The sequence below is a fragment of the Trematomus bernacchii genome, unplaced genomic scaffold (genome assembly GCF_902827165.1).
Source record: "Trematomus bernacchii unplaced genomic scaffold, fTreBer1.1, whole genome shotgun sequence".
Taxonomy (NCBI): domain Eukaryota; kingdom Metazoa; phylum Chordata; class Actinopteri; order Perciformes; family Nototheniidae; genus Trematomus; species Trematomus bernacchii.
In genome coordinates this window covers 5,643,225-5,660,544 of record NW_022987708.1, presented here as the reverse complement: position 1 = coordinate 5,660,544, position 17,320 = coordinate 5,643,225, and positions in this window count along the sequence as shown.

The following is a 17,320-nucleotide window of genomic DNA, read 5'->3' as shown; positions in this document are numbered from 1 at the left end:
AACGCGACGTCTCGCTCCGATGAATAGTTGCGGAAGAGTCTGAAGCCATTGTTTGTCTTTCAGCCACAAGTCTCTAAGGGAAGTACCGTCACAATCACAAGTGTGGGCAGTTTGATGCAGAAGAAGAGAGGGGAAGGGGGGGCGAGGCCATACATCTCCGAGCCACAGAGGAGAAGGCTGATCCAGGATCGAGCTGAGGATCTCAGATGCTGGAGAGCCATAGCAGGCGTGTATCAGGGCGAGGACAGCCTCTCTGCCCGGCTGCAGGAGGGGTGGGGGGGACCTGCTGCCGAGAGCTTTCTGAAGACGGCCAGTCTGCGGACTGATAGAGAGGCCAGCGCTAATCAAGAAGCCTGCAGGGCCCCGTCCCCCGGTCCCCACGCCTCCGTCTCCTCCGCTCACTCAGTTCTACTCTCGGAGCCTAAGCTCCTTTTATTTCATGGTGTCACTTTTCAAAGGCTCCTCTTTGTCTTGTGAAAAGCTGCGCGACTTAGCCGTCCTTTTGTTTGAGCGGACTTATTGTTGAATTGTTGAAATTGTCTCTTGTACAGAAACACTGGCTAAATCTGAAAAATGAAACAAAACACATAATGATATAATTCATTATTAGAATGTAGGCCTATTTATTATTAGCACAATAAAAATATTCTCTGTCAAGCTGAGGCTGAAGCATCAAATGCTTTCTATTTCTGCTATAGGCTAAAACAGCAGCTCTTCTGACAGCCTTATATAAATGCTAAATGGTCACCTCCTTTCACAATGCCTTTGTAATATATGGTTTGGCTTCACAGGGCCCTAATATGTGGGTAAAGTTTCATAAGGGTGCCTTTTGGCGGCCTGAGCTAAGTGGTCTTAGCTGCCTGTGATAGGCCTGTGCAGATAGCAGCTCTCTGGTGGCACGGCTGCTCTCATAGGTCCCTCCCTGGCAGAAAGCAAAAGAAAGGGAATAAAGAGGGGCTGGGAGAGAAAGGGAAAGAGGCAGGAGGGAATTGACACAGAGCTTGGCGAGGAGCCAGAGCCGGCCTCCTCGCGTCTAATGTACGAACGGGGATTTATTTAAACAGTGAGAAGAGAGGACAGCTTCACAGTGCCAGATTAATTCCGCTTTTTATTCAGAAAATAAAAGAGACTTTGAATTATTAAGAGATAGCGGGATTAGGGGCCTCTCTTTCCAACCCCAATCTACGCTCCTTTTAATTTCCACTTTATTCGAATTCTTTTTGAAGTATTTTAATGTGGACAAAGGGAGAAGAAGAGAGAGAAAGCAGAAAATATTAAATATCAGTTAAACTGCATTAAACATAAGCCAGAGCCTCCATTTTTGTTCACAGTCATAATGATCCCACTCTTTCACTTCTCAATTATCAACTTTTATTGTAGGTTCAGCCAAGTGCAGAGGCCGATTTCAAAATGAAACGGGCTTCTATCTTCCATTCATCCTCGGGCTGCGGGGCAGTGCCGGGTTTCTCGCTCCCTCACACTCTCTCTTCACTTCACTTCCTTAAACCCCTCTCAAAATGTGTCAGCCAGGGTGTAGTGGAGGAGGGGGGAGGGGGGGGGAGATCTCAGGCTCGGGTCAGCGGTGAGGGATCAACAGGAGAGGACAGCGGGTCAAACCGGCCTTGTGAAGTGCTCTCCAGTGGACAGCTGTAGCCATCTTCCTTTGGAAAAGAACCTTCAAACAGCTCCAATGCTGTCTTTTTTAGCCATCCTCTGTTTACTTTAGGGTTCCTGGTCAAATTTGACTGGTCTGTTTTAACTGCTCTTACATTAACACAAACACCATTAATCATCACCACATTTGATTGAACACCCTTATAAGCTGTGAACAATGTCTCAGACCACTGGTTTACATCATATTAGGTTTGGCAATAATATTACATTGAACCTAATATTTTGTATTTAAACTTAATATTAATGCTTTCAGCTAATCTAATACAGTTATGTGAAATCTGTTGACATAATACATTTAATTAAAGTCAACGTTTCAGTTTTTTCTGTGGATACAAAGACACTGAAAATGTATTCCAAAATATACATGGGTAGTATTTTGACAGGGAACAGGTTACAAAGTTCAGAATTCAATGTTTAAATGCCTACTGTGGAGGATATCATAAGGCCTTGAGGAAATCAAATGTAAAACACAATATTTATGATTGATGAAAGTAGTAAATCGGTCAGATTTGACCCGAACACGACAGGAGGGGTGAAGCGCACTTCATGCTATATTTGCTCCTCAGCTCTCCATCTAGGGAGCAGCATGCCCTCACATTACTGGCGAGCCGAGCAGTGCAGCATTGTGCCCTCCACAAATCTCAGCAGCCATAGGAATTTGATTGTGCCGGAGGATTCTCTCTGTCAGACAACCGGTCCATAATCTCTGGCAATTCTTTGTGCAGGAGGATTACCACTGAAAGTGTTACCACATATTTACAACTACTCCACTAACTCTCAACAGGGCTCTCCTGCATCCAGCCCCAGCCAAAGCTGTAAGCCACGGTTAACATAGGAAATCAAGCTGAGATTTAGGACATCTCGCTCTAAATCTAAGTGTGGCTCTATCTGTACAAAAAACAAGGCGCAGGGTGTTTTCTACTGTAGCCCAGATTTAACCTCGAGGATTACCTGTGTTAAAAAAAAAGGAACACATCTGTTTATGTGTAGAGCACTTGACATGGTCCTCCCCGGGGACAAATCAGCCGCCCCACGGTAAACACAGAGCCATTCATGTGAAAATCATCACCACGTAATTAACAATTCAGGTTTACACAGGAGTAAATTGGTACAGAGGGTGCAGTCTTTTTCCCCGTGATTTAAATACATGAATTACAAATCATAGGAAGTTTAACCAGGGCCGTAAAACGATATGTTTACCGTGTCCACTTTTTATTTGCTCTCCCCGATAGTAAAGCAAAGAGAGGGTCAAGAAGCCGTTTCAGCAGTCCTCTTTTTTAGCATCTGTGTCTTATCGCTCCATCAGAGCCAAGTGTTTCATTCAAAGTCTGACTAGATAGGCCTTGTGTCTGGCTGTTGTTATTGAAATACACTGGGCCTGTGCTGCCCCCCCCGGCCTGCCCCCCTCCTGCTTCTGTCTATTCTGAACAAGTGTATCTTCAGAAACACGCCAGCTTGTTATGGTAATGACCTGAATGCCCCCCCTCCATTCTGCGTGTGTGTGGGTCTGTGTATGTGTGTGTGTGTGTGTGTGTGTGTGTGTGTGTGTGTGTGTGTGGTGGGGGCTTTGCTTTTTGGGGGGTTTACAGGGGGCAACAGGACGCATCCGGGCAGGGCTTTTTATGACAAAAACAGGGCGTGATATCCAAAAGAAAAACACATCTAATTAATGTACGTGTACAGTGCGTTATAATTTATTGGAGATACTGGATATAAGTCAATATAAGAAATACATCTTTGGTGTGTGTAAAAGTTGAGTAAATAACATAACACAATTCAAAGTTTTGCGATTTAAAAAATGTTTTTGAACATTATTCCAATTACCTTAATTTTTACTTGACATTTTGCAATTTAAGTTTTCGCCAAATTCTCATTTCCCGACCAATTTCCTGCAATTCCGGTAGTTCTCATTATGAAAAAAAACATTGTTACAGAGCAATAAAACATATATTTGCAATATTAACTACTTATATAATAAAAGATCAATCATTTGCGTCTATGTATTGATACTTTTCCACTTAAAATGTAGCGATACTATGCTCTAGGGGTTGTCTCCCAACATCCTGACTACATCAATATTAAGCCGACTTCTCCTAATACATTTTGCAGCTGACACCTCCACCACCACAGTCTCTCACAAACACACATCCACAGACACACACACACACAAACCAAACTATTATGTCAGATAGACTCATGGCATATGTAAGATCTTATTTCCATCATTACAAAAATGCTGTGCACAAACTGACAAGCATAACCTGAGCACTAAATGGAAATCATCCAATATCTGATGCTAACAACAGCCAACAGTAGCAGGAAAAAGAGTCGCTTCTTTGACAAGAGAAATCCCCGGCAAATAATCCGCTGCTATGTCGACTGGATGGGGTTTAGGAGGAAGAACTACATCTGCGGCCCGGGCAGGAAATATTCCTCTCAGTCTGTCCTGCTGCACTGTGCGGCTATAATTAAAATAGCAATGAATTCAACCCCAGACAGGGGCCTCTCTAAAAGCCAATTGTAGGGCTAGATAGCATAAAAAAAGAATTGTGTGCAAAGAAAAATAAACAGAGAACAATGTCAAAACTGTGTGTTGAAAGAATAGCGATAAGGATCATCTATTTAAACAAACCTAATGCTTGACTGCTTGTTGTGAGCTACATTTCATACATAAAATATGTTCTGTCACTGATATTGGTCCTTATCTAAAGGGAGAGAGGCAGACGAAAATTTGCAGCCTGTGTGAAAGCAATGGGCTGTTTGTGGAGAGTGATAGAGGCCCAGAGCTGGAGATGCTCGCTGATAGCATCTGTCTGTCTGTCAGGCGTGCAGGCGGGCTGGGGAAACACAGGGAGACAGGGGGGGGGGGGACCAACACACCAAAAGGCCCTGCCTCCTGAGGAAATAGGTGACTCCCAACACAGCGTGCCACCCCCCCCTTCCACATCATACAAACCCTGTCAAATGCCAGTTCACTTGTAGGATATTCCCCAGTGGACCATGACAACAAAGAGAGCGGAGTAAACAATAAAGCTGCTATTGGAGCGCTATTGGATGAGGGGGACATAACAGCAACAGGGTCATGTTGAGTTAAGTCACAGAGAACTGTAAGGTGGTCATCTCTGGACCTTAGCCGCGATCCAATCAGAGCGCTGCCTTTATCACGCTGACCCCCCTCATTATGGAGCTGACCTTGGTGTAAGAGGAGCGCTCATGATGAATTAGCCTTCTGAATAGACCGGCACAGCAAAGTCAAGGCTGCAGCAGCACGGGGGGCGGACGCTGTTAGCCTGTCGGACATTTCACATTAGAGAACAGAGAGGTCAGGCGACCGCCGAGCCCTGAATGCAACACGAAACACGGCAAGACTCCTGGATGTTTATTATAGGAGCGTAATTACAATTGTTTGCATTTACTATCTGTAGGTATGTTAGGGGCCAGGGGTGCACATATAAGTATGCAGCATTCAAATGCTGATCTTTCCCCACCTGGGCTGTGTAAACCAGGCCGGATATTTAAAACAGGATTATCTGTCGGAATAAGGTCTGAGATGCAAGATGCTACCGTGCTGAAAAATTCCATTTGTCAGATCACTGGCTTTCATGAATACTTAAGAATGGAGGAGAGGGCTGGGGGGGGGGGGATCAACTGCTGAGTATCCCAGACTAATTACACTTGTAGAACACAGTGAGGCATATGAAAAATAAATATATGCACTTAATTTAAAGAAAGAGAAGCACTTTAAAGTCAAACGTGGCATACATTTGGAGGATTGTAGCGACTCGTGCTAACCACAGAGGTGAATGACGGAGCAGGAGGGATTACCAGGCGATGTCACGTCGCAGATGATTGACCCGAAGATGAACACCGCTTCACTTCCTCCTGTATTTGCACATGACTATTAGCAGCTGAGGAATGAGCCTGATGGCGTATAGCAATTTGATTTGTGAACAAGTGGAGTGGAAAAACGTAATGGTTATCAGTATGCAAAGCATTGTGTGGACTCTTCTGGTTACCATTGTGTCAGTATTGTCCGGTTAATTTGAGGCTGCATGGGAGAAACACACTCTTGTTTACCTGAAGACTGATCAATATTCACAGGCTCTAATTTATGAATACAGTGTTTTTCCATCATGGTCCAAGTTCAACACACATGAAAGTCACCATAGCTGTTGATCAATACATCAGTGCACATTGATTAGACCTTGCAATGACATTCATACATTTTACCCAACATGGCTGAGGACCCTAAACTTCAAGAAAAAAAAGCCCTTTAAGATTATTAAGATTAGATATGATAAAGTAATGCAAAAAAATCAATGGCATACCTAAGCTCCAGTGAGTAATTATTTCTGTGATTAGTATTGATCAGCAGCGCAGCTATGTCAAGTTTCCATTTTATTGGTAGAACAGTGCCGAGACACCTGACAGTGCTGGAGATGTGTGTGTCTACAAATGAAATTCAATCATGAAGTGTCTGTATGGAAGCTTTTTCTTATGTGGGATTCTTACTCAAATGTGTTTTCTTCTCTGTGAACATTCACATCTTTGAGACTATTTAAAACAACCCAATGTCCTCAAATGTATGTGCTAAGCCTACTAATTTGTTTACTAATTTGTTCTGCAAATATGTTCTGCAGGAAATATACTGCTGTTTATGCTTCTTGCGAATCAAGCGCAACATTTTTTAACATTCATGAATCGTAGGATGGTAGGATGGTAACCGTACAAAGCACAGTACTCTGTTATGTTATTGTCACCCATCCATCCATCCATCCATCCATCCATCCATCCATCTTCTCCCGCTTATCCGTGGTCGGGTCGCGGAGGTAGCAGTTCCAGCAGAGAGCCCCAAACGTTCCTTTCCCTGGCCACATCAACCAGCTCTGACTGACCAAGGCGCTCCCAGGCCAGCGAAGAGATATAATCCCTCCACCTGGTCCTAGGTCTACCCCTCGGTCTCTTCCCAGCTGGACGTGCCTGGAACACCTCCCTAGGGAGGCGCCCAGGAGGCATCCTTACTAGGTATTGTCATATGCTGTATATTGTAAGGCTATAGCTAGGAGACAGTTAGCTTAGCTTAGCACAAAGACTGCAAAAAGGGGGGTAAAACCTTGTCTGGCTCCGCCCAAATGTAACAAAATCCTCCTTTAAGCAGCTCTTAAGCTTGATCATAAACCGTTTAGCTATGTGTTGTTTTTTTAATCTGTACATAAACCAAAGTTTAAAACTTGCTGCGACATTCAGGCTGATCCGCTAGCTTAACAACCAGAAGAGACTGTTTCTGACACAAAACTTTGTAAAAATCAAATGAATGTGGACATGTTTCCCCTGTTCTTTTTTTCTGTTTCACCTGTATTTATGATAAGCTAAGCTTATCGTCTACTGATATATCTTCATATTTAGCCTTCAAAATGTCAATTTATAACTCTAAGGTTAACCATGAAGAACAAAGTCATCCCAAAAATCCTATACGGAGAACCGGGATGATGGAGGGCTCGTCTGAGGACGACCTAGAGAGAGAGAAGGTTGGGGGCTGGCTGGCTGTTTTTGTTAAATGTTAGTAAATTAAGTACGTATTGTGCTTTGTTCACTTTTTAAACTTAGCTAACTCAGTTTTGCCTAACCAATAATGCATTAGGTTTTATTTGAAGAAAAGAGATCACTGCGATCATGCATGTTTAATCAATGACAGCATTTTCCCACTTTGCAGATAGACCTAGTTCATTATGATGAAAGTATGTTGATACAAAATGTATTAATGGTGGCATTGCTTATGATTGTTCATTTCTGAAAATGTCTATGATTGTATTTTTTTTTCTTTGTTGCAAGTTGGCAAACAACATTCTATTTTAGTGATGAAGGTGTATTATAACAGTTTTTTTAATAAATATTTGTACTATTATTATTTTCCACTTGTATGAGACACACAAGCACATAATATATATTCCTCCACCCTGCTCTCTGTGGTTCACTGATGGGGGAAGAGGCCGAGATCAGTAAGACAAGTGGGTGATCTATAGTCTTTCTGAGACAGATTGTCTGGAAGGTTGCAGAGATTAGTCACATCTGGGGCTTTTAAGAATGCTGCAAATTGTGTCCTTTCTTTAACGCAGCCGATAAGGCATTAAATGAAGGGAGCAGCCTTATCAGCCCGCTGCTACCCATAAATCACAATTGCCTCTCCCCTCTGTACCCCTGGTGGTTTCTATCTGCACCGGGGGCTGGCAGCATCCCACCAACACCGCCACTATAGCACAAGCACATCACACAATAATCACACTATTTGCTTCCTAATTCACCCTCTGCAGACAGTGCATTAGAAGCATTCTTCCATTATGTTTCCCTCTCTTCTGTTCTCTCTCTGTGAGTCTGTTATTCTCTGCCTTCTGTCTGTCTCCTTGTGTGTATTCACAAGGCTTCAAACGGGGGAATCATTCTTCCTGCGAGTGCTATCAGACTTTAATCCACAGAAAAACACTGACACTTCAGCACCAGTTCAAATGAATAGGATGAGGAAACAGCCTTTAATGGGATATTGTTCTCCTTTTGTCTCATTCAAACCAAAAGGAAAATAGAGTGGATAGCATATAAGCTTTAATGAGCTTGTGTAAGTGACTCACATTTAATTATTTATTTCTCTCTTGCCCAATAATTATATGGCACTGACAGTGATTTTGTTGTGTTGCCTGACAGTTGAAACTGCCTGAGCTCAGGAGTGACTGAATAAATAAATACTGACGAACCTCTGAACAAATGTGGTGATGGGAGGCAGAAACCAAACACAGTAACTGATAAACCAACTAGTAACAGGGCATCTCTGGTTCATTCAACACAAATAAGGAAATACCATTTTTGGCATAATTTTAAATGAATAAATTAAACTTTTTCTGAAGAAGTAATCATTGTCTTTCTTTACAAGAGTTGTATGAGGTAATTAGCATGGCTATGCATTAAAACATTTGAGGCAGAGGAACAGCTTGCTTGGTTCGGTATAGTTTACAAATATTAATAATATTTGAGCTCTAAAGCTCACTAACTAATATTTTGTATCTGGTTTATTTAACCAGTACAAGAACAGTCATGTAAAAATTAAAATAGGCGAGTAACATGCTGGAAAAGGCGAACACCACATTATGCATCCACCGGCTTTGCTTGGTAAATAAATAGTTGAATACAACAACAAATTATTTTCTGTTTGTGCATAGATTTGACAAAAGAAAACAAAAAAGTAAACCTTAAGGGTGTTTTTTGGCCATTATAAGTAGTTTTACTTTGTACAAAGCGGGCTAGCTGTCTAATGCTACGCTAATCTCCTCCTGGCTCTAACTTATGTCAGCAGACATTAGAGTGGTAATAATCTATTCATTATAAATACTGAACAACCTGTGAATATAATGTTATCTCTTTCTTTTGTGGCAACACATGTTTGCTGACTCTAACTATACTTCACCTATCAATTCATTTCATAGTTTTCGCTGATATTACAGGGGCAATGTCTTGGTTGTTGCAGATGGCAGTCTTCCTTGGAACCCTTTTGGTATTTTATTAATTTAAGAATTTAATTTGAGCACATTGAGCTGAATTTATTCGAACAACCATTATTTTCTTTGTCCCAGTCAGCTAATGGTTTAAGATTTGTAGTTGCGATATCCAACGTTTGATTCTGGCGTGGGATCGTAAGGATGTTTAATGAAGGAGGTCAACATGCTTAGATGGGTCCAACAAACACAACCTTTTAGACTTACTGCTTTTGGTCTCCCATGTACAATTAATAATAAACAGAATTATTTGAGCTAATAATTCTAAACATAGCCAAGTAGTTTTGTTTTGTTAAGTGTTAAACTGCGGCCATCATCCAGAAGGGATATTTATTACCCATGTTTCTTGTGAATCCCTGCTGCCAACCCTGTCTCCTAAAAATTACGTTCCCACAGAACTAAACGGCATTCTCAATTACGTTTAGCAAGAAACGTATTTTCTCCCACGTTACGTTTCTTATGAACGTATCTCAAATACGTTTATTTTCTACATATCTTCTAGAAACATATTTTCTCCCACGTTACGTTTCTTATGAACTTATCTCAAATACGTTTATTTTCTACATATCTTCTAGAAACATATTTTCTCCCACGTTACGTTTGTTATGAACTTATCTTAAATACGTTTATTTTCTACATATCTTTGCCATTTATTGTCTTGCTTATAATAATGATAATAGTCATTTATAAATATCATTTTAGAGCACACATTTGAAATCGACAATGGGGCTTGATATATGGTTAAATTAAAATCAGTAGGCAAGGCTGTTATTTCGCCAGCTGTTACTCTCATGAGCGAGGCAGAAAATAATAGTTGTATCATGCCAACAAGCTGCTGTGTCGTTTATTGCACCTCAAACATTAAAACAAATCCAGAGTTACGTGTTTCTGTGTTTTTTGGTTTCCCCAAAAGTGGGAGGGGCTGTAAAGTGACGTAGATTTCACTCTCATCTATTATTCAAAACCATTCTATTTATTCTAACGTAAATTACATGCCAGTGTTTTATCTTTTTATTTAGCGATTTGTTTTTGCATGTTTAATTGGGAATGTTTTCATGTGGAACCGGAAGTACATCACTTCACTTTGTCTTCTTCGTCCCTTTTACGTTCCAGACAATGCATGGCTCAGCGTAACAGACTGAACAGCGACCCCAGGTGTGTCTACATTGGAATTACATCTTCATTACTGAAGGAAAAATACTTTACCTAGTGTTTGTTAACTGGGTTTTTAATGCAGTTGGCTTTTCTTAATGGTTACAATATTGCTATGAGTTACATCTGAAGCAAATTATGTTTCTGAAGATGTGTAGTCAATTCCACCCTTCAATGTAGCATAAATGTGAACTTTCATTACAGGAACAATACCGGAAACAGATGTAGGAAAGATCCTCAGCTCGCTGATTGGATGGTTTAGCCGCAATGCACGTTGGGAGATGGTGTTTATGCGATGTCAAATCCAAAAACATTTAAAAATAAAATAATACTTTATTCCGAGTGTTCTTGCTTTTCTCTTTGAAAGTTATCACATAACGGCATTGTAATACACGGTTCGGCTGCATTCAATATTACACATCTGTCGTAGTTCTTTATTTATAGAGCCCTGATGAGAAGACCTTTGGACAAACTGGAAGAAGTGGCGCGAAAACTGAAAACGTGACGTGGATCATAAATATATCAGAAATTAAACAACATCTTACATTTCTCTTCACACAATACGTCTCCTTGCAGTATCAATACTAATTCGGCTGACTTTTATATTTGATCCAATTGGTAGATAGGTTATATTTACACCATAACGGTGCACAGCTGATAGAAAAGGACTTGTAGTTTTTAAAGATATTACTGATTTTCTTTGAATATAAGAATGTAAATACTGAGTTGAGAGAATAGTCAGGGGATTTGGGTGATGGGAGACACATCTCTGGAATCACAATTTCAATAGCTTACCATTAAATGACAGATATACCTTTCTGTCTGTGATGTTTTACAAATCAGATATTAATGTGTAGAAGTAAAACATGAGAAATAATATAGCAATATCCTGTAAAATTATGTAAAAACATGAATAAAACTACACATCTTCAGATGTTATACATACATAAGTGTCCTACACTAATAATACAAAGTTATTATTAGTATGCTGAGTGTACCTTGTGTGCACCGCCTAGTGGTTAAAGCACTTTATTGAATTATTTTTGTTGAATAATGTTATTTTTGTTGAATAATGTTATTTGATGAAAAAAATATTAAGAATACATACTTTCATAGGGTGAAAGTAGAAGGTCAATGATAGAAATATAGAATATAAAAAATCAAGAAGATACTGTAAGTGATCTCTACAATAAAACAGTTTAGTGCCGGATGTACAAAGATATTAATATGAGGATGTGCAAAACAGACAAACTAATTAACCTGCAAACAGCGCTCTGCATGTCCGACTGTTCCACTGTCTGTGTGTGTCTGACAACGCATTGGTCCAATCACATTCAGCATCCCGTCAGCGTTCTTTCCCCCCACCAACAGTCTGCGAATCAGAGGCACAGTAGGGCGGGTCTTCGTGGAATGCGGGTGGGAAAAATGCGTGTGTCGTGTCGTCTCTTTCAACCTGTCTGAGTCAGAGCAAGAGTTTAAAAAAAAAAAAGTCAGAGCGAGAGTTAACAGCTCATCTAGTTGCATCTGTACTGTAGCTAGTAGCCTAGTTTCACCTACCGGGGTGGCATGGGGTGGCAACTGCCACCCTAAAAATTGGCCTTGCCACCCCAGCTGCCACCCCAATTGGCAGCTTTGTTTTGAAAGAAAAGTTGTGGCTCATCGGACATTTATGAGAGAAAGTCTCTAATGTCCGAGTGCAAGTGAATGCAGCACAAGACGCACGTCTTGTAACCCCTCCCCCGGCTCTGACGCGAGCGTGGAAATATGATTGACCCAAGTACTGAAGGAATGAGGTATTTGCGGTCTACAATGACAGAGAAGAGACTGTCAAGTTTGGCTGTACTCAGCATTGAATCAAAACGCACTAAAGCTGTTGATCTTAATAAGTTTGTGAGGCGTTTTGCTGAACAAAATGGTAATCGCCACATTCAGCTGTAATAGACATGTCAACTTGATGCTCTGCTCACGGATGAGCATACAAAACTGTTAAGATGATGACCTTACGTGTGTAAATATATTTTTTTCTTTGTGGGGGTCTGCCCCCAAAAAACTGTTTTAAGTCCTGAGAAAGTCAAATAAGACGGTGTGTAAAACTACACTGCCCAGCCAAAAAAAAGTAACCACTTTGATTTAACTAGGCCAGTAGGTAAGGGCATTCCACTGGATAATAACTGAAGTATAAAAGAATGCATGACTGAAGTGATGGAGACCATGTTTGAAGGCAAACAAAAAGAGGAAATAACAGGTCAAATCAAGCAAATCCCCCTCTCAGATTCCACAGCAACCAGAAGAACATAAATACTGGCTGGTGATTTGATTAATCAGCTTTGTGATGGAATAAAAAATGCACAGTGCATTTCCTTAGCTGTGGATGAGTCCACTGACACCACTGACAATGCTCAGTTGCTGGTGTTTGTGAGTTTTTATGATGAGGCAAAGGGGGAGTTTGTTGAAGATGTGTTGGGCCTGACGAACCTCAGTGGACACACAAGGGGGCAAGACATTTATAAAGCAATAATGGGAATGCTGAATGAAAGAGGGTGCAGCTGCCTTTATTCATAACTGTGCAGCTCTTACACTGCGACTCTGAGGGATCAAGCACAGACACAATAACAATGAAAACTGCTGCATACAGATTATTTTTGTTTTTGCAACCTCGTGTTAAGAATCTTGTTGCAATTGTTTAAAAGTTTGAATGACCGTAATAAACGGACCTTTGTCTTATTGAAAAAAATTGTTTGGACCTTTAAGATTTGTATTTGATTACCCCTGGTCTAATATATTGCTTTCCTGCAATGTTAACTATGTTGAAGCACTTATTTTAACTGATATTATACACATTAATTATACTCTTATGTATGTAGATAGTATAAGAAATGTGCAGAATATGACAGTTTAATGGTGGAGGTATACACACATATTGATAGATGTCTTGTAATGCACTGTTGAGGAACCTGTGACCCAAGTTTTTCATTCATTGCATAACTACACCGTAGTTGTGTATATGATGTGTCAATAAACCTTAGACAATCATGAAATCTTGAAAGGGATGTGCAAAATAGCACATCCCTTTCATGTGGGGGCGGGGGGGGGTAGGACACGTTCGATTCCTGTTTTGAATAGTGTGCCGTCGATGGGTTTCATTCCATTTCAAACTGCTGTTTGACGCTCGGTGTAAACTTCGCGCACTGCCACTCCAACATCCAATCACAGCGCTTGAAGACTAATCACGGGGTTTGTCAAGCAAAGCGCATGGTGTAGTCCCAAACGATAGCTGAGGATTCTGGGTAGTGTAGTGTCTTCTGCCATGCTAAACTCCGAAAAAATATTTGTTTCTCCGAATCGAAGGGCGAAAAATACAAAAGTATTGCACACAATTTAAACCAATCAATGTTGTGTAATTAACAAGGATAATCTGGTGTTTTTGAGTTGATGAGTAGTGCAGATATCACTGTCAAATCAATCGACAGTAAGGAGAATACTTACTTCCGGGTGTAAAATCCTCCGTTATCCAATGGGAATGGACGCTCACATTGCCTTTGAGACTGTGTTGAAATTACAGCCTCGCCTACTGATTTTAATTTAACCATATATCGAGCCCGATCGTCGATTTCAAATGTGTGCTCTAAAATGATATTTATAAATGACTATTATCATTATTATAAGCAAGACAATAAATGGCAAAGATATGTAGAAAATAAACGTATTTGAGATACGTTCATAACAAACGTAACGTGGGAGAAAATATGTTTCTAGAAGATATGTAGAAAATAAACGTATTTGAGATACGTTCATAACAAACGTAACGTGGGAGAAAATACGTTTCTAGAAGATATGTAGAAAATAAACGTATTTAAGATACGTTCATAACAAACGTAACGTGGGAGAAAATACGTTTCTAGAAGATATGTAGAAAATAAACGTATTTGAGATACGTTCATAAGAAACGTAACGTGGGAGAAAATATGTTTCTAGAAGATATGTAGAAAATAAACGTATTTGAGATACGTTCATAACAAACGTAACGTGGGAGAAAATACGTTTCCAGCTAAACGTAATTGAGAATGCAGTTTAGTTCTGTGGGAACGTAATTTTTAGGAGACAGGGTTGCTGCTGCTAACCCTCAATAAAGGCCAGAACATCAAAAATACTATGGCAATATTCACTTTTCTTTAAAGGTCTCTTAGTGGTTTAGTGTTTGGTTTAGAAGATAATTTATCCACTAGACATTCGATTGTATTGCAAACCATTTTATTTTGAGACTGTAAATATATATAACACATTATTATAAACTATTCTTACAAAATGCTAGAAAATCGTGAGCCATGTTCATCACCCATTCCTAAACGCCAGCATGATTCTATGTACAATCAGTCCATCCAAAACCAATGCCATCGTCCACGTTTGGATAGATATAGGGTACATTCCAAAGATAAATCTACAAAATGTGTCTTTATTAGTGAGGAAATAAGGGACATGCACATAAGCTCTACATTGTCATCCTAATTACTGGGAGCCCTCCCACTGGCCCTGTGTGTTATCAGTGTGTACCTGTGTGTTATCAGTGTGTACCTGTGTGTTATCAGTGTGTACCTGTGTGTGAGGTGATGGAGGTGATGGAGGCAGCAGCTCAGCCTGAGGAGGGGTCCGGGGCCTGGGCCAGCCTGTGTGCTGTGCTGCTGGAGACCTAACTGGAGACAGATTAAGGACTGTGCATTTATCTTAGCTTGTAAATGAGTGACTGGCCAGTGTAGTTGCTGCCAGGCCAGGGTATTGGAACAAGAGGCTTAAGATGCTATCAGAGAGGCTGTGCCTGCAGGCACTCTGAAGATTATAAGGCATGGAAAAAGACAGTGGGAAAGTGTTGACAAACAACCAGGGGTTATTAAACATTAATTATATGCTAAGCTAACTCTCTCCCTGACCCATCAACACAAAGCTTATGAGACCTGAGGGGTTCAGCGGCCCTTTATCAAGGTCAGAAGTCATCAGTTCACTTTGATTGGCTCCGAGCTGTGTGTGTTAAATAGACAATGAGTATCATGATGGAGTAAAACAACAGAGATACGGCACATTAGCTCCTGCATCCTCTCAGCTTGGGTTCTATCCAAACTACAAATAGACGACTGTGGATATCATTTCTGATTGGCTGAGTGAAAACTCTGATTTTAAAGATATACATGCAACAACTAAAAATAGAGGTCAAACATAATTGAATTGTTATTAGTTCTCTGTAATGAACTATGTCAATATCTACAACAAGGCTTGAGTGATTTTATGAATAAAGCTTCTACTGAAATAAGGTCCTAGATGCAGAGATGTATTACATTTTAAGAATTACAAAATAAATGTCAAACGTTATAGGTGAAATCATTGGTACAATGATTGATAAAAGTTCTTTTCTATCTGTTGAAAAGTGTCTGTGTATCTTCTCCCAAAGCGTTTTCTTGTGAGGCTGAAACGTTTTCAACCCAACCAATCAGAAAAAAGTAGATTTTGCTATATGCATCCAATTACTGACATATTTTGCTAGTGACAAATGTAAAGTGCAGGTCTAGACCAGCTGAAAGTCAAAACAGAGTATGTTCCAATAAAAGTAACAGCAGAAGTGCTATCTTAATACATATTTTCGGTTATCGTTAAGTTAGTGCAATGTTCGTAGCATACATATAGAGGACACATCCCTCCTGCAAAGGTCATGGTGATAATTTCACAAGCTGTGACATAAAGAGGCCATATTCTGCTCATTTTCAGGTTCATATTTTAATTTTGTGCCTCTATTGTGACATGTTATCATGCTTTCATTTTCAGAATCCCAGGGATTTTAGTCTTTGCAGACCATGCACATGCAACCTGTATAACACACTACAGGAAGGGGATAACCCCCCCAAAGCATAATAGGGCTTATTTAAAGTAAACCTTAGGGACAGAAATAGTTACTTACTTTTATTTGACTAAAAGATAAGTCTGTTTTTTTGTTCATCCTAGACAGTAATAAAAAGTTGTTTGACGCTATCTAATAGCTTCAGATAAGAGAAAGTGTTGTTCTGGGCTCTCTGACTGAGCTTTAATTCTGTTCAGTAGTTCAACTGAGGCCTTTCATTCAAAGGCACATGGTAGGATATGTTCTATCAGTACTACATTGGTATTATTACTGTAAAAAAATCCGTATTCATAAAGTGGAGGTACCCAGAAATTCTCACCATGAACCTCTCTGTGGTGTTTAATGTAATCAATTTGAAACAGTGTTATGCAGCTTTGACTTATGTCACCATGTCACCATGCTGTATAAACATGGATGTGATATCATTTATTAATGTAAAATGTTTACATGTGTCACCATAAAGAAAGAATTAGAGGACTTCATATATGATGTAATGTGTTAAATCAGACTGAGCCTGGTTTTGAAAGCCTGCGTCTCATGACTTACTCGTGGCTCGACAGCCTCTGTGACACGCTGACATCTGTTCTGACAATCTCCCTCCGCCTGCAGATAAATAAAGTTTCACATCCTCTCTGAACCAAAGCCACCAGCAGCCATTGACAACACAGTGTGATGGAGATTACCTCCTGAAATCTGCTGTTTCCCTCCTAGACACCACCCGGCTGCACAGACACTTCCAAATTGGTATTTGGAGGACATGCTTCTGAAGATAATTAGCTTTACTTTCAAGGATTACACTGGAAACAACAAAACAGGAAGTGCAATATGCAAGACCTGAGGGCTGAGCACAGAAACTACAACTTCCAAACTTTGTATCATTTGAGATTACATAAAGAAAGTTAGTTAGGGAATGTTTCTAATGTAAAGTTACTTTTTTAGCTCTACTTTTCCGTATACTAATTTAATATTTTTTCCACGGAGAAAATAGGAACTATAGTGACAGCAGGAAACAAACAAAGTCGCTGAGAGGCTGAGGCCGGGCCTGTTTGATATTGTATGACACGCTAAA